An 18,874-nucleotide genomic window follows, 5' to 3' on the forward strand; every position below is an offset into this window, starting at 1 on the left:
ATGTTCAAGCAAGACTGCTCCTGACATATGTAGCCTATTTTTCATCTCCCATTCTCATCTTTCGTTATTAGGGTAATAATAAGAATGTCTGTCCATACTCTGCACTTGTAAAATCATCCTATACTCTATAAATGATCAAACGGACTTGAAGTGCCTCCTTTAATAAATCGGCATCATTGATGCACCAGTGTTGCGATGGTCGGAAAAACCAAGGTTACTTTGATATTTGTAATTGAGGGCAGACTCTTGCAAAACTTGTTTAACATCTATGACATGTCATCACTTTTCGAAAACACTTTGCTCTCAGCTAAGGATATTGATAAATGGATTTTGCTGGCTAGGCTCCGTCCAATTTTCAGAATGTCTGGTTAAGGTGCGGCATTTTATCGAGGAAGTCTTAGTGATGACAAATTATAGCTTCAATGTCCAAAAATAAATGCAATCATTGACGGTGACAGAGTTCATGTTGCTGCTGGATTTCAGAAAAATAATATTAAGAACTAAACAAAAAGCCACATGAGAGGAAAATTGTATAATGTAACCAGGATATCTTTGCTTTGACACCGAGAAATAAGGGCCGGTCGGATTGTATTTTACCTTTCTGTTAAAAAAGCTCGAATTTCAATTCGTGTCAAGTTCAAGGTTGAATTTCATCTGCTGTCCATAATGAACCACATAATGTGACGACGTTTGCTGAGTTGGCGCTTATATCTAATGACAACGTTCGTTTATAACACATACTCTGATTATCCATGACACCTAAAATGCGCCATGAAGATTGAATAATTGCGATCACGAAATATAGTACTGAGCGTAGACGTTATTTTGAACATTAAACGGAGCATATTATGAAAAACATTTAATGGAAACTTTTGAAAAAACAGCAACCTTTGACAAAATATTACCGTTTTATGTTCACACAATATGACGGTTCGTGTTAATTTAGTTAATGCTATTATTTCTTGCCTCTGAATATTTGAAGTGTATCTCACGACAATTGAACAGCCCAGTTTCAGATTTTCAGAAGAAATGGTTCCATAGAGGACACGTGAGAGATTGAAGAATCTTTACTTATCTTTCACTTTCATTGTATGAAAGAGTAACTTCTACCCAATTAGAAAGCAACGCACATGTGTCCTACATGACATGACTGCGATGCCATAGAGCTGAAATCTTGCAATGTGAACTATAGATGCAAGATAAGTCGGTTTCGTTTGGGATTGTTTGTCTTATTAAAGGTAGTAGAATTGAACTCGAACTAATGCACTAGATATGTGTACGTTGATCGCTTGATTGATTATTTTTATATCTTATGTATTGATATATTCATTAAATAATCTCTTTAATTATCGATCTGAAACCAACATTTTATAATTCTATTTGACATTTATTACAGTAATCTTTAAAGACACGTTATTCAAAACCACATTTACAAAATGATCTTTGGTTGATGGACATAAGACATTCGTCTAGACCCGTACCGTGTTCATTGTACTAGAAAAGCATTCAGATCCTTGTTTCATAGAAAAAGTCTGCGTTGTATGTATCCACAAACAGACATTGACATTCAAGAAATGAATACAATTTTTTTCTACTTCGTCAGTGATTTATGAGTGGTTGGCTAGCTATTCCACAGTTTGCGTTGATTGAAGCTGTATCGATACAATCAGTCTTGAAGTGGCAGGGTATGGCATTATAAATCTTACCTACACTGTGAGGTACACGTACAATCAAATCAAGCATGACGAACTTCACCTCACTTCGCCGTATCATTTCGAGGCTATTACTTGTAATCAGATGAACCGTCTCTTCAAGTAGCGTTGTAACTATAGAGGACGCAAATGCAAGGCATTTTAGGGCCTCGGTAATTGTCTAGTCGCATTTGGAGTGAGTCGACACAGCAAAACATTTCTCTGAATGTAACTACCTCCGTTGCTTTAATGAAAGAGATTGCATTTACTGCATTTAATCAAGACACTTCATGTTGTCTGTGGCTTTCATCAAAAAGGCGCCTTGTAGTTAACCTAATTTGAAATCAGACTTACAAAAAGGATGTAAATTAAATATTTAATTATGTCCCGTCTTCTGTGTACTTTTTGCCCCATGGCTAATGGATGATTGCAGAACTTCAAATGTTTCCGAAAGGAGATATCTTTTCGTGTATCTAAAACGTATCAATTTTGTTTCCTCTTCTAACGTATTCGAATTCGATGTCGTAATGTAGTATTGTTACATTCATCATCAATAGGAGTTTAAAATGACGATTTCTCTTATTGAGCGCAAATGCTAACAAAATATTGGGGAAATTGTTTTCCGAAAAGAAAATGTGATTTTCTTTGTTTAACTTTTACATTTTGTTTCATAGCCACGAGCCAGTGCATCGATGAAATACCATACACGCTAATATTACGATACTAGAATGGTAAAATTATTTGAAAAGATCTAATGTTAAAACATGCCCGGAGATGAAATCTTTTAGTATATCAATGTACGCAAATGTTTTAATGAGTCCATTACATATATTTTAAATAGACCAACTAGACGTGAAGCAAAATAATTATAAGATAGATGTGCGAGATTATCTTTACACTAAAATGAGTGCATTCTGTGATGCTGTACCTTTCTTCAAATTACTCAACATTTTCTTGTTTCCATAGACAGACAAACTCTGTACAAATTCACCTTTAGCAACTTTTCAGTGAAAGCCATTTAAGTCTTGCTACACATACATGCTACATATAACAATGAAGATAAGGAATCCATATGGTTTCTTTTTACCGCTTCTCCTTCAATGACGTTCATCCGTTCCATTAAATGTGGTGAAGGCGAAGGCGTTGCACATACTTATATCTTGCTGTATCTCTGAGAAAGTTACGCAGTGACACCAGAAACAATGAATTCAAATGAACTCACTGCTGTGTCCTGATGTTTTCGGTGTGAAAATTGTGATCTATATACATGTAGAGGTTTAAAGATCTTAGTATACATCACCTCAAAATATGAGTTTATCATAAACATCAGGTTAATTATGTCATTATTATCCGATAATTAGACTTAGACTTAGAAGGACAACGATTGGTGATTTTTGATTGGCTCTACCCTAAACATTTTCATTCATGTGTAAATTATCAGTACAATGGCAGTTTAATACGTTGCATATACGCAAGCGTTACATCGTTCGATTAAATTAATACCGACATGGGTGCAATCGAACAGATTAATAATGTAATTTATGTCGCAAAGAATAGACTGAAATATATTTCGTGTAACTAGTAATTTGAAGCGCTGAAGATCTTATGGCAAACGTACATGTATCTATATTGCAACTGCATTGAACTTCAATTTTCCAACATTGCCAGATGCCTTTGAAATCAAGTCAAGTTCGACTCGGTCTTTTGGGTAACGACGTCATGCCTTTCATATTAAAGCATTTTAATAAATGCGCACCAAAACTGGAAGATCATGCCGACGGCTACTTTTCCTAATGCATGATCGACGAAATCAAACAGAGACACCGACAAGGGAAAATGAGAAATGAGAAATAAAAACCCTACTTCAAAGAAAATCGATGTGCCAAATCAGGCGTCACCATGACTGTAGTTCCAAGATTCAGCACTTGACTTGTTAACATTTTGTTTTAGCGTCGCACGCCTTGACCCAAAGAATCAGATCTGCCTGAATGATCAACATTTAAAATGATCAATCATGTGTGCTGGAATATGAAAGAATTAAAAATCATGCCTGCTTTGTGATCATTTTTTATAAAAGATTACACAGATAATTTGAAGATCCTAGATTGTAATAAGTTGTGTAGATGAAAGATTCCCGAAGCCGCAAAGTATAGTCAAAGAGAAGTCGACGACCGCCGACAAAATATCTTGTATATTCTGATAATGTATGGGCACCCAGCGATGAAAAAATTATCTATTTCAAGTTACATAAAAATGAAAGATAAATAGCAAAATTCGAAGGCGTAATGCATCACGGTATGCGAATACGGAAACACTTTTGATAATTGGGGTTTTTGCAACGCCATGAAAACTTTGTACTCTGATTGTGACCAGTTTTATTTAATTTACATGGCGCCAAAACATAACAACAGATTAAATGAATAGCACAAATACACGCCGACGTACTTGAAACTATCAGTATAAACATAATCTATTATACACGTAAGAAATGTAACGAATAGTCGATGTATCTATAAAAACAACTCATTCCGCGAATTCGGTGACTACAAAGCTTTCCATGTTGACTTTTAGATTCCTTTAATCAATTGCTTCATCCTCATTACCATCTTTCTTGTAGATTGATTCAGAACACGAATTGTCTTCACTTCTGATCATATTGCCTTATATTAATTCATGCAAAATAACCCATATAATTTGCAAATTTGGCCGTTGCTTCCAATGTGGGAGCAACGGCGACGTTGTAAAAAGTGCTGTTGGCTCATCTCAATTTGGTAATTTTCATGAACAAATGGTCTGACAAAAGTTGTATTCAAAACAGTTGAACGTTGAAATCTCCATTGACAGAGCTCTCATATTTTCTATTACTTTCTGATAGCTTTCATTCAATTCTCTCTCTCTCTCTCTCTCTCTCTCTCTCTCTCTCTCTATATATATATATATATAATAGATATATAGATATATACACGCGTGTGTGTGTGAAGTTTAACTTTTACCCACATTATTACTTCTTACATGTATGTATTGAACAGAGAATAGCCCTCATAACTTAATACGAAGAGCAAAACGTATTCTATTAATCAATGAGATCGCTGATCGCTGACGCTACATCCAATAATCAAAATTTCCTAACACTCAGATGATGTTGTTTTGTGTTGTGTTGTGAATTAGTTCAGTTACATATAATGCATTTCATGAGTCAACGTTAGTCAAGCTTAAGAATTCGCTATCGCGCACTTTGTAGTTACACAGGTAAAGTAAATTCGGCGCGACTTCAGTTGAGGTCTAGCTGACAAACTACATATACTATTCTATATGTATAAGGCATACTGTGTTGATTATTGTATGATACTCATATGTTATCAGCTTGAAAAAAATCAGTAGAGCAAACTTATTGATTATAGCGTTGCGCATGAGCAGTCGTTTAAATTATCAGTTTTCTTTTTCCTTCATAAATGTGTCTCTACCGTCAAAGTGATCCATTTCACGCCTGAATAGACTTCCTGAAGTTGAAGAATATTGAAACTTTGTATTTCGTGCCGTTTCCACAACATTCGAGTTTACATTTTAGTACGTTTAATATGCAACAGCTGCGCTTCTCCAATTGCAGGCACTTGCCAAATTTAAAATTCAAAACTGTCCAAACCTGGATAAAGTACTTAAGAAAACCAACGTGCTCGGAATACTATAAAGCATAAAATCAAATACAATACGTTTACGTCATTGTTATAGCCAAAACAAAATGCATAATATCATGTGTACCAGAAATTGCAGTGATGACTCAGACAGCAAATGTTTTTTCACAATTCCAGGGTTAGACTCTAATATTACTTTTCGAACAAGGGAAATGCAAGGAACGCATTGTCATGTCTTTCATGATCTCTACCACGTATTCGTGTCCTTCTCAAAATGTACTTTACTATTTTCAAATGTGCGAAGCAACTTTTGTTGTAACACAATTATGCAAAAGTTACAATATTCATGATAAATGTCAACATATTCCAGAACATTTTACTGACATTGTGCATACATCAAACATGTAAAAAATGATACTTATATATCATGACATACTGTACATTGTTGACAGTCTATTTCATTGCGAATACACTTTGGAATGGTACATCTAACTTGATATAACGATACGCATAAACAGCTATGTTATCTGTTCATATGCTAATGAGCATAGCCATGAATGTATCAGCGGTTGAATGTGTTTTGATATCGCCAGACGTCTGCACATTTTACCACCTAGCAATCGGGGCTCCTGATATCACTGTGCATAAATGATCCGTGCGGCTTTTCGTGAATATTTGGTGAGTTAAGTATAACCAATCGTCGACGCTTTTTTATCTTTCAGTGATACAAATATTAATTTACTTCGATAATAATTTTTGTGAAGTTAACTTCTTCTGAGAAAGTGACGAAATATGTTACCGCTTGACTGCACAGACGACTCACAATTTCGTGTTTTGCATTTTAAAACATCAGGTAGAGCCAGCTGCTGTCGCTTGGTGAGAAGCCGTGGACAGCACCGTTCTACAAAAATGAACGGCAGGAGACATCTTTCTCTTGTATTTATCTCCAGCATAATCTACTGTGTCATCATCGGGTGTCGTGTACAAGGTAGGTTAAAAAAATGTTTTTATTTTTTCTTTTCGTGAATAATCATAACAAAGCCAGCATATTAGTTCTAGTAAGTTAATTAGTTTCGAGGTGAGAGAAATTACCTTACCTGTCAAATCTGCTATTGTTGTGTCTTTAATTTTGATAATTGAGATCGAGTAACCATCACGTTTGTGTATTGAAAGAACAATTCTCTCAATCCGAACGTTCGTTGTCTTCGAGGACACTTTTACAGCATACTCTTAAAATAAGCAGATAAACCTTGACTTTTGATTGCAGTATGCCTACATTACGAATATATTGACCCGGAAAAAAGCATTTTGTAAACTTAACAGACATATGACTTCGCAATAACGAGCTCTTCTTGGATTTCAATACGGAATAAAAATTGCTAGGGAAGAGAAGTCGATTTTCATCAATGTCATTTCTGCTGCTATTTTTACGTTTCTTTTTAAAACGAACTTTCTAATTTTTTTTCTTCTTTCATGGCAAAAAACTGACAGTAAGAAACACTGTAAATTTTCATTTCAATTGACCATATAGGAAAATTGTTCTTTATATGAATGCACGCTAGGCTGGAACTATTTCTCCATAAATGTAAACATCTGAATTTCATATCGATAAGAACCAAGAGACTTTGTACTTGTGAATGTAATTATCCTTATTGCTTGTATAGGCCAACTTTTATACAAATAGTTTCACGTGGTCCTCGAGGCATGCGAGGTAAATTAGCTTACACCGTGTTTCCAGTATTAACCCTTTGAAATACCTACGCGTGTAAGTTTGTAATAAAAGAGGAACGCTGCAAACCAACTAATAAGTGAAAGACCTGCTGAGAGACTCTGGGAAGTTGAGAAATACCAATGGAATCTGATTCATTCAATGTTATTCAGATGTTGTAAGACTTTGATCTAAATTCATAGTACTTATGACGATCTCAATTTAACAAGATGTGGCAGCTTTAAAGGAAGACGTGCAGTGTAGCGAAGGGATACGACTAAACATGTGAGATAACGACTGACTTATCATTCAAATTAATTTCTTCCCAAAAGTGATATTCTTGAATAAATCACATACTGCCATTTTTATCCCAGCGGAAGAAATTCCTGGATGATTAAATGACGCGAGTATTCACTGGCATTCTGTAAAGTTGATCGCCCTGTCACTATGTGCTATTGGTAATCAGCGTCCAGCAGAGAACGCTTTCATAGACTGCGCATAGATTGATCGTTAATTATTCGTTGGAATCGCGCAGATAAGCACATAGGAAGACGATGAAGCAATCTACAGATTCTACCCATATATACTGTACTCTAAATTAACATCGTTGATAATGGCCTTATTGCAAATACAGTCGCTGTACCCTCATTTTTGTACCGTTCCCTCCTTTTAGAAATGATTACGAATAAAACCATCACCAAAATTTAAAAATTAACTTAAGACTCCCCACAAATGGATGCAATAAATTGTATGATGTTCATTGGGAGTGCACAATCCCAGTAGAATATATGATAAGTGCAATAAAACTCACTGTGAGAGAATAATAAAACAGCTACTGACGGGAGAGCAAATTATAGTGTTGTTTTACCGTAAATTTCACAACTCTCATCACAGCACATTTGTCCGGAGAAAGAACAGATAATCATCAGAAATGGCAACAGTGGAATGGTAGATTCAAATGTTCGTAAAATTCCATCATTACACTGTCAAATTTTACTTTGAACAAATGCTTGCAAATTACAGTCTTATCTTGTTTGCTTATATTTCGCTTTGTCGCGTCTTCAAAATAGACTATGATAGTAAAATAATCTTTATCAGTTAGAAGGGAAATAGTTAGAAGAATGCTACCGAAGCGCTTTAATATTTGGCTCTGGTTGTCCTACCGTAAAATTAAGTTTATTGATATAAGGGACCATGCATGCATTTTACAATATAATTACGTTTACATGTAATCATATGGCAACCGATAAAGACGGAGTCTTCTTTCCACCAACCCATTTCTCATTCCCCATAAACTGCACTATATACACTTAACAGTGTGGTGAGCATGTACATCGATTTAGAGTACTCTGGGCAGACCGTCTGTGAACGAATAGACGTACATTTTGTTCATAAGTGTGAAGCTCTGTCATATAGATTCATACAACATCAAAAGCCTTCATACCCACAAACAGTCACGAAAATTCTATTGGACATGTCTTCTGTAAGTTTGTTTGGCATTTTATTTACATCTTAGCAAACGTTTTCATGCTTTTCTACTACTATAGCTATCCATAATCTGAATAGACTAGATACCGCGAAAGGCATGAATACAACCTGTCAATCAACATACTGCTTTTTGCCTATTATTCTGACATAAAAATTCGTCTTTATCCCTGATTTAAGTGCCAGAATAGCTTTCTGTGAATAAGTCTGCAATACCGTGATGATTATTTACCCTTGGATTCGATTGAGTCTGAGAAAATATGTTTCCGCGTCATACTCAATAGGACTTAAATTCAGTGAAATTCGTTTGCAAATGATCAACGATATTCGTTGAAGCAGTTCATTAGCCATGTTTGAAGATTGCTGTCAAACGACCTTTTGCATCGACCATTTTTACTTTTCAGAATTCAAGTGATTTAAGTTTGACGTTAACTTTACAAAATGATGCCACTTTGCCTCTGTGCTTTTTTATATAATCAGCTATACAGAAGAAACAATTATAGTGAATGACAACATCATTTCAGAATTCAACTGACTTCTGAGCGATGCCAACTTGCTACATTAAATAGAGAGCTCGGCGTTTTCAGGAAATAAAAAAGGTAAAATAGCGCAAATGTACAAAGGCTAAGGTTTCAACGGAAAAAAACGGAGTTGGTCTATATGTTTCAAATTACTCTTCTAAATGAGAGGTGTCCTGAAAATGGAAAGACATATGAAGTGGCTTTCAAGTAGCAACTAAAGAAAACCTAGGAGGAAAATTGAAATAAAATGGTTGATATGCATAAGATGCGAAAAACGTGACACGAAGATAGTTATGACGTCAACACAGGAATTACAAGAAATGGTGTTGCTAATACCTGTTCCATTAGTTACCTCTGTTCTTTTAGCGATATTTCAGCGCACGGTGAGACTTAATTTTCCATTTGCTCTTTTTTCATTTCATACGTGTAAAAGCTTCTATCGTCATCTCCATTGACAAAAAGTGTATCCAGTCATCAGCTGTTTTTATGTTAATATGGTTTTAGTTTGTTGCTCGCTTTTGCATGTGGATGCGTCTTACATAATGCGGTGTTATTTCAATCGTCTAATGAACAGGAAGACAGAAATGGAGGTAAAAATGCATTTTACTCAGATTGACAATGACACTGAACCACGGTGACAGTTGAGAATTTTATACGTGCTTTGGTCATGTAGTTCTATGTACTCGAGTGGCTAAACCGTACCGATTTAAACATTATTACAAACACTGTACTTTGAAAACTGCCGAAGTATACTTCTTTTCATGTCTCGCGCAGGTAATGAATGGATTAACTAACAAAAGTATAGTCATTTGGGCAGAGATCAAGTTTATACCGACTACAAACGTGGTTGGTGTAAGTGTGATTCCTAATTGGATTCAACGTGTTATATATCCCGTTGTAATGTCGATGCGTCAACAGCGTGCCTAACAGTTTATGTGCTTCTACCAGGACCGTAAAGGTTGACTGTCCTCGTATTTTGAACATTAGTGATATCATTTCAACATTAAAATACATTTCAGCAACAACTATTTGAGATGATTTCATTGGTAAAGTGGGGGGGGGTAGATTGACTGTACTATTCCATACGTGATATATTTAACGTCTTAAACCACGTGAACGTGTGAAATAATAAAACAGATGTACGATACTCACTAATATTTACAAAATGTCCGTCTGTCATTGTTCTGTGATTTTACATTTGCCTGCCCATGTTAAAGGGTAAACCAGTCTCTCGCACATAAATGAGGATTTTCTGTTGTGTGAATTTTATTGTGGAATAAAGGAATCCGCCCTGACCATAATCATTTATACGGCAGGCAAGCCGCACCTGAACACATTAATTTGGCTTTCATTTTGCCTAAGCCCGTATATAAAAGCTAATGTCTGCGTGGAGCCATGTATTCTATCTGTAATATGCGATGCTTTAAAAGCGTATGTAGAGTCGTTGGGAGCAGAAGTGTTTACGTTTGATTCTTACTATGAAACATTTGAACAGCACTGGTCCAAATCATCCTTATTGTAGAAAGCAGGTTTGTCTTTGGAGCCCCCTCATGATGAATAAAAAAGCATCATACCCTGTAACGATGTGTCGAATCGTATTAAAGCTTAACAAGGCCAGAAACTTTCAGTACTTTTGCCAATCTTTCAAATAGCCTCAGTGGTATGACTTATAGGCGATCAAATTGAGCGGGGGAACTTTGAAATGTAACGACATTTCGTCAGCACTGCGATGTGTTCATACTCAAAGGTATGGTATAATTGTGCACAATTTGCACCATATGTTAGCTGAACGACGTTTTGATAACCAAACATCAAAGGAAATTCACGAATGATACACTGAGTCCAGGAACTATCACCCTGTTTATCGGAATTCGAACATCTCAAAAGCACATTCTCCAATGAACACTTGTCCTATTCATATTGACTACTGTATTTGATTATAATTCATCACTTTTTCTGTCGCTTAGTCACTTAACAAAATTACTCAAACTTAATTTCTTCTGTTAAACATTAGCCTACACCCGTTTTCAAGGAAATTTGAAGGAAAAATGAATTGATTTGCTGCATCTGCTTCGACGTTGCTGTCAATAATGATTAATCTGTTTGCAAATGAATTTTGACATTGCTAATTTTAGACATGTCTTCAATTGTGTTAGTTGTAGTGTGTCAGGGGATATCACCTCATATGCGGTTTGTTCGTAAATATTTAAGGTAGCGTAAACCGTTTGCATGTAGGCACACTTGTCCCAGGAGTCAGTGTACAAGAGCCCAGGGCAGAACGTTAAGAGCTTCTGCTCTAAAAGCTAATTTCCATTTATTATTCATGAATATTCATGAATAGAATAATGTTCCTGTCACCGCTGCAAAATAATGTAGTGTGATGCTGTTTGATTTTTGTCTTTCCTGTCCACTAGTTCTCTGTTAATTTAATTCCATGATTTTCACTTTACTTACTGCTCAACATGTTTTGTCCAGCAGGAAGTGCTTACTGATAAACCGTATTGCATTTTCAGAAATTCGTTGGCAATTATTTACAACATTGAAGTTTGTATTTGACAGAAAAGTACATTTGACATCGCCTCTGATGTCAGTGTCTACGCTCAGCACAATGACGTAATTCTATTACCACAGAGGACATAGATTTTGAATGCTGGTGGTTGATATACATATTTTTATATTCCTGACATAGTAGTTGGCGGGATTTTCACTTGGAGGATATATTGAAGCTTAAGGTCGTCATAAAGATGTCAAGATATGTATATCCAACGTACACGTCGTGAATTTCAACTGAGAACTAGTGTTTTGGTTGATCCATGTTTGATCCACTGGTTTGACACACAAGCATAAGAGATTTTCATCAGTACATTAGATACTAAGAATACCAAACTATGGAAATGTTTCTCCCTTCTTGGCGCAGTGCAAGTGTGATATGAAACCCGTCTGGATTTATTCGATAGTAATCAATACATATATGAAAGATATATCCAACTAAGTTATATCACAGGTATGCTTCGCAGATACAATATGCTTTCGACATGCACCGAGTGTCCTCGGAGCAGTCTTTGTAGGGATTCCAATTTCACGTACAATTGATCCTCTAATAAATAGTTCAGTCAAGCGGGAATTTCAGATCTTCTCTGATATCTGGAAACCAGATGCTAAGAAATCATATCGAGGTGCTGGAATTTCAAAACATAATTAACCATGCATGAGGAATCGTCTGCAGGACTATATCGTAAACTTTCTTTAGCATATGATTTTGCATTCGACATTGTTGTTTATAATTTACATATTTTCTCGGTTGTTAAAACCCGTAACGCCATTAACATTCTCCAACTACCATCTACCATCATGATGATGCTGTTGCAATGCTAGAAAAAACCTTAGCAACCGATAGATTGCATACAATGCGTGTTTCCGTCATATACAAATTTTACACTGAGTTATTTCTGACAGTGGCACTCAATGAAACAGATCAACTCAGCAATTACTTTCAGTTTCGTTGATACTACCGTCTTCCTTATATTATCGATCCAATCGATAGTTTCCTTTTTATAGAATATTGAGTTTTCTGATGACAAACGAGCAAAAATTTTAAACGTAACGATACAAACTCAAACGCCAAAAGAGGTATATTCATTACATTTGCTCTCAAGACATACATGATGCTTGATCTTTTAAAAGACGACGGAAATACACTTCAACGTTCTAAAAGTCGAGCTAGAATGGAGATCCCCACACGATTTATGCACTGCAGTTAAGATTATGCAGAGTTATGCAGAGTGTAGTCTAAGAGATATTTGAACACAGAAAACGGTGCTTGCGATCACTTTAATAATTTTAGTCATTCAATCTCTAGAATGAAAAAAATCGTTTGCATTTAGGACGTATTCAGTAAAAGACAACTAACTGCATAAGATTTCAGACAGTGCTCACACGACGTACGAGTATGGGATCTCTGACGAAGTGAAGTTACGCCAAGAACGGAAACACCTGCTAAAATATGACCTCAATTTTAAAACAAAACTCTAAAACTTGTGAATAAACGGCATGCATGTCATCGTTCTGGTGATCAGCTGACAATTACCGACGATACACACATATAATCGGATACACGCACACTCACACATATATAATATCAATATTTTAACAACGATGACATTGAAACGACGTGAATACCAGCACATGATTCCATTCCAATTCCTGTGTTCCTAACACAGTGTGAGCTATATTATGATCTGTGGCTCTAAGATAAAATTGCTTACAATCACGAATCAATCAAATAAGTGCATATTAAAGGTGAGTCTCATTTATAAATATAACCAACACTTTTGATCTCAGACTGTAATAGATTAATTTATCGACTTCAGAAAATGAATCAAACATATTGATTTGGGTTAAATAAAGTAAGCCAGCTCTTAGAATTATGCTTTGCTAAAAATGCTTAGAACTCCCGTCGGTTGTTTTTCCACTAGAAATGCTACATTTGACACCAAAAGCACAACCAGCAATGCGTTAGGTCGACCGTACAAAATGTTCTTTGTTAAAGCAAAGTGATGTGAAAACTTTGTGGAGAAAATTCAAGAGAGTGTGAAACTATCAGGATGCTGACAAATGAACGGATGAAACTGACTTGCTCGTCAACGGGAAGAAAGCTTCACTCTCCTAATGAAAAACTAAATGTCATGCGTATGCCGTTGCTATGGTGCTTACTGTCGAGACGAGCGTGTTCCATTTATCAGTTGAGTGCGTCTCTAGGCTGGAACGAGAAATCAGCTAGCGGTCCCTGCCAGTGTAATCAGTTCGGATCCATTGCGTTGGGAAGTTAACCCCATTATCCAAGAGACCATCTTTGCCAGGCCAAATACTCTTTCCAAATGTTAATGTGGTGGATCATTGAATACTTTTACGACTTAAGTAATGTTGCATATCCATCATTTTACAACATGTACGCGAATTTCAGGATTCTGCATAAAACTGCTGTGGAAATTTGAGCTGCCCTTTGCCTATCTTGTTTTGCAATTTTTTATACCGTGCATATCAAACCCAAACTTTTTACTGTATACAAAGTACAGGTAATCACAGTGATCACAGCTGCTCATGTAGTAAGAAACACCTGTATTAACTCTATGATATACGAGATATCCACTATAACGAGTAGTCAGCGTTCTGAAGCGAAACACACAACGTTCGGTTTCTAATCAAACTGAATCGAGAATTTTTTACACTTTTTCACACCCTCCTTGTAATAGTGCATGTAGTACTGTACCTGCTTATATAAGTAAACTATCACTGTTGCGTTGTTGCAGTTTCATGGATCTTCAAACTGGATACACCGATCATTTCACTAAATTTCGCAAGTGAATTTTTGTAAGTATGCATTGCTCACATTCTGACAGATCACGTTTAGACGACAAATGTGTTTGCCGCCGTTGCCATGGTTTCATTCAGTGTGCAGTCATAATTTTTTTTCTTTCTATTCATGGGATATTTGAGTATCGTCTTTTTATTGGTTGCGCCATCTGTCCAAGTGGCGATGAGAGTAAAATGTAAAGTGAAATATTGCGATAGTAACGACAATAATTTCAAACAAATTGTCGTCTATTTTACTGAGAAGCGGATTCATGGCATCGTTTCGGTTCACTGACCTTGTGGCGATCAGCGCCTTCCATATTCTACCCTCTGTGATATCGAGAATGGAGAGTTTGAAGGACACGGTATTCTCTGACGCTGTCTCGACGCATTGCCCTTTTGATCATTTAACGGAATTTCACAAATGAAACCACAAAGAATTGCCTTAATCATTGATTCTACAAGGTTGGGAAACAAAGACGTCTTGGTTTTTTCTGACATTTCATTTGAAACGAAGCGTTCATTCTCCAGACAAAACTGACTGCCCCAATATTCTTCAATATGCTTTCACGCAATAGAATGTATTGAATAAGTCTCTGATGTTAAAACAGTCTTTGTGTAAAATTAGGTGTCTTTTATCATACGAAGAATGCAGATCATATTACACTCCTAATATATATTCATCTATTCATTTTGTAGTTCAGCATTGCAAATGTAATCGTTCCATTTACTTATTATCGGTTACTTAGGGCGTATGGAGTTTCAAAGACACACTTGAACTCATTTTCAGTGTGACAATAACAAGTTGAGAAATCTGACATTTTTACTGCTAATCTACCTTTTCATAACTGAAAGCACGCACTTTCAGTATTTGTTTAACGGCCAAAACAGTAAGTTGCATTTTTGATACAAAAGCCGTCACAAAGCTGCGCAGAATGAAACATATCAAGGAGCTGGTTGAACACGTGTGCACAACGACTCTCAGTCTGCCACCATCGAGTATTCGCAGTCACCAAGCAATGAATCTGACTAAACACGCAGAACTTCTCCTCGACATGCCGTTTGAATAAATCTCTTTGATTGCAACGTTTGCCCATTTTTTTGCCGAATATAGATCTTCGCTGCTGAAGGACGAAGTTAATCGTAGTTGATTCCTTGGCAGACCAGGAAGAAAACTTACAACCTTGTCAAACTTTGAAATATAACTAGATACCGATTGAGTGTAATAAGGTCAATTATCTTTGTGACCTAGAGAACAGATTTATTTTTTACCAGAAGACAAATACGCTTCTAGAAAATTCAATACAGTAGACGGGAAATTCAATGGCTGTATAAGCTAAGTATCTCAAGGGGGAAAATCGGTTATTTATATTATTCCGTTGCTAATTAATTGTGTTCCTGAAGCACTGTAAGGTTCTGATTTATCATATTGCAGTGTGTGATGTAAATAAATGGTGCACATCTATTAATGTATTGGCAAGGCAGTTAATGTGGGATGTGCGTTTGAAAGGCAGAACTGTAAACGTCGATGCGGGTCCAGTCCTTACCAAAATATACAGATGATTTTGACATCCAGGTGCTTTATCGAGACGCTAGGGTGCCCATTCTATCGTAAGGGTCTGTATGTATGTATGTTTGTAGAGAGCGTCTGCAGAAAATTTCTGTAACGTATGATGAAAAATGAGGGCATTTCTGGTTAACAAACTCTGTAAGACAAGAAGTTTGGGTATAATCATTTGATTGTAACATCATTAATAATGATTTTTATAATTCTTTACCATGTATTTTACCAGCTAACCTAGAGCTGAGAGAATCGCGACTGGCATCAGAATAGTTAAGCAAGTCTGCTTTGTTGATTGGCGGCGTTTTGTGTTCTGTGCTTTCTGTGTTATCTGCTTATTCAACCATTACATGTAAAAGTGGCGGTGGTTTAACTTTATCAAATATTTTCATCACATTACTTCGAGGAAATAAATATATTTTCTTTTTCTATTTAGTAAAATATGTTCAAAAACAGGGCATTAGCCTTTCCAACGTAGTACACTGCGTACAAAATGCATTGTTAGTTTTGACAAAGGAATTCTAGCACAAGCTAAATTCTGATTATATATGCCTGGAATGTTGAGCCATCTTATGTATTTTCCAAGAACCGTTTATGATGGTCATGCCTTAAATTCACTGGGGAAGTCATGCTAATATAAAACAGAGACCGCTGCCCTTCGTGGTGACGGAAAAACTCCAGTATTGCGGCAATGGTGACGAAAACCATACACTTTTCTCCTCAGATCGGAAATTGAATAATATGACTGCCGGTGGCTATAACCTAACAATTTTTCATGCTAATTGTGTAACAATTCTTTACATTCCTGGTCATTTTGTTTCTGATGTTCAGGTATTGATTATGATCCAAATGTTGTAAGGTGTGCGATCAACCCATGTGAAAATGGAGGAACTTGCATTAACATCCTTGGTAAGTGTAACATATTTACTTTTCATAAGGGCAAATGAGTGGAAGCAAAGAAACGCTAAACTCTGGACATTTTCCTTTTTAAAGAAAAACCATTCATCTTGCAATTTTAAACAGCAAGAATATGCCCTGTATGCGTCGTATCAAATCACTTTCTTCCTCACAGTTGTTACTTTCACGTACTTTCACACAGTACAAAAAATGTTCGATTAGCTGGGTTACTTCATAGTTTGTTTTGAGAATGTGCAAATGCGCTTATACGGGCGAAGTTTTATTACCGGTACATCTTTTTGTGGTATAGCTTATGAGAAAGTATATGCGTGTGCGAATAAACATATTTCTGACAAAATATGCCGCATAAGATAAAACCAGAAATTCCAATCTCGGATCCGGTGTTTCATTGGCGGGTTAATAGTATATTTCGGTATTAATCTTATAGTTGGTTGGTAAATCGGACTGGAGGGCATTGGTTTTTGTAGCCTTATCTCTAATTGAGAATTACCCAAAGAGAATACGTGTAGACGTCAAAAATGCCGGAAAATTAGTTATTCAGCTTTCTCCTTGGCCCTGATAAGAAAAGTAATAAGATTGAGTTCTTTGACCATAAACAGGGTTTGGAATAAGACGGAAATAATATCTGATTACTTCTCATGACAGTTCACAAATTAGAATATGTCAAAGAAAATGCTGCGGTGACAATTTAAATGAAATTATATTGTGTATACTCCGTGAACTATTTCGTCTGCCATTACTGTCGCAGAACACCCTAACGTCATGCTAGGTATCGAAATTGTCATCTCTAATTTTACCACTCGCAACATGAAATCGCCCAGGCTTGCGTATAATTACCACACACAAATTACGGTTCCTGGCTGATGAAATTTGACCGTTTGTGACTACGGTGAAAGACAACCTGCATTTACAGAAATTTTAGCCGTAAATAAAATTAACTACAGGCGAGTGAAGTGAAAATGGTAACAGACAGCCTTGTCCTGATATAGCGTCGCTGCTTGGAAGTCTAGCGCTGAACGGATCACCGAGTTGTAATGCCCGACTCTCGATTATCTTTGACACTATTAATCGCTGAGTTCATTCAAGCGACACCACATAATTGCGTCATTCATCAAATATACGGGAATCTATATATTTTACTTACAAATACAGACCGCATAAGGTCGGATGTACAAGGGTTACCGATCTTAAATAATGCGAGGTCTTAGGTCGAGCTCAAAGCTCTATGATCATCTCAAACATATACCAGGACTCACAGTTTTTCAATTTCCAGGGCAGCCTTTCAAATGACAACATGCGAAATGTTTACTCTTTGTCGACGCAAAATTGAAAGTCTTCTTGTAATTTATTTCCAGCGATTTTTTTTCAAACATTGTAACGGGAAACACTTTTCCTGGATGAAATTCAAACATATGGGCATGGTTGATAATTAGCGGGAGTTTTCTTTGTCATTCATACAAAGATGTCTCGCGATGTTTAAGATATACCGTACGATCCCTTCGTATTTGCAATAATAGATGTCTGCGTCGACATATATGCGTAGACTGTGGGTAAATTTATATGCATTGGATAGCATGGCCAAATATCTATGTCTTGTCGACAAGACGCAGATAATTATCATACATCTTTGTATGTAGTCAATGATTGTTCCGTGGAATGTGACAGCAGTCAGTGCTGACACAAACGACCTTCTTTACTTTTCTTGGCGTACGAAACGACTGTCATGTACTTAGTGAGAGGGTTTGGTACGTTGAAACTTTTGTGCAAACCATGCATCCTTATCCAGTAACTCAGGAAACACTTCGGACTCAAGCTACTACAATAGGGTAGTATCAATGGGGTAAATATACAAAGTGGTGTTTTGTGATGTTGTTAACATTGTATTTTTGTACTTTTTAAATGTGGAGCGGACATTTCTACAATATCCGATCATTTGCTAGCTTATTTACATCACATTTATCCTAATGAGTTGGAAATTAAAGTAACTCATCTTCATATCTTGATCT

General features: G+C 36.3%; 1 long non-coding RNA gene across 2 annotated transcripts in view; it reads left to right on the forward strand.

Annotated features, from left to right (window-relative positions):
- LOC139139279 (uncharacterized) overlaps positions 1 to 16,913 on the forward strand; it is a 34,446-nt gene extending 17,533 nt beyond the window's left edge. The window contains exons 1-3 of one of the 2 annotated variants that reach the window (XR_011553770.1): positions 5,908 to 6,001; positions 6,177 to 6,311; positions 16,782 to 16,913. This is a non-coding gene — a long non-coding RNA (uncharacterized lncRNA). Of the gene's footprint in view, positions 1 to 5,907; positions 6,002 to 6,176; positions 6,312 to 16,781 lie in introns of those variants that run through there. The other variant, XR_011553769.1, reaches the window with a different exon arrangement.
- The last annotated feature ends 1,961 nt before the right edge of the window (positions 16,914 to 18,874 follow it).

The sequence above is a fragment of the Ptychodera flava genome, chromosome 8, assembly GCF_041260155.1.
Source record: "Ptychodera flava strain L36383 chromosome 8, AS_Pfla_20210202, whole genome shotgun sequence".
In the NCBI taxonomy this organism is placed as follows: domain Eukaryota; kingdom Metazoa; phylum Hemichordata; class Enteropneusta; family Ptychoderidae; genus Ptychodera; species Ptychodera flava.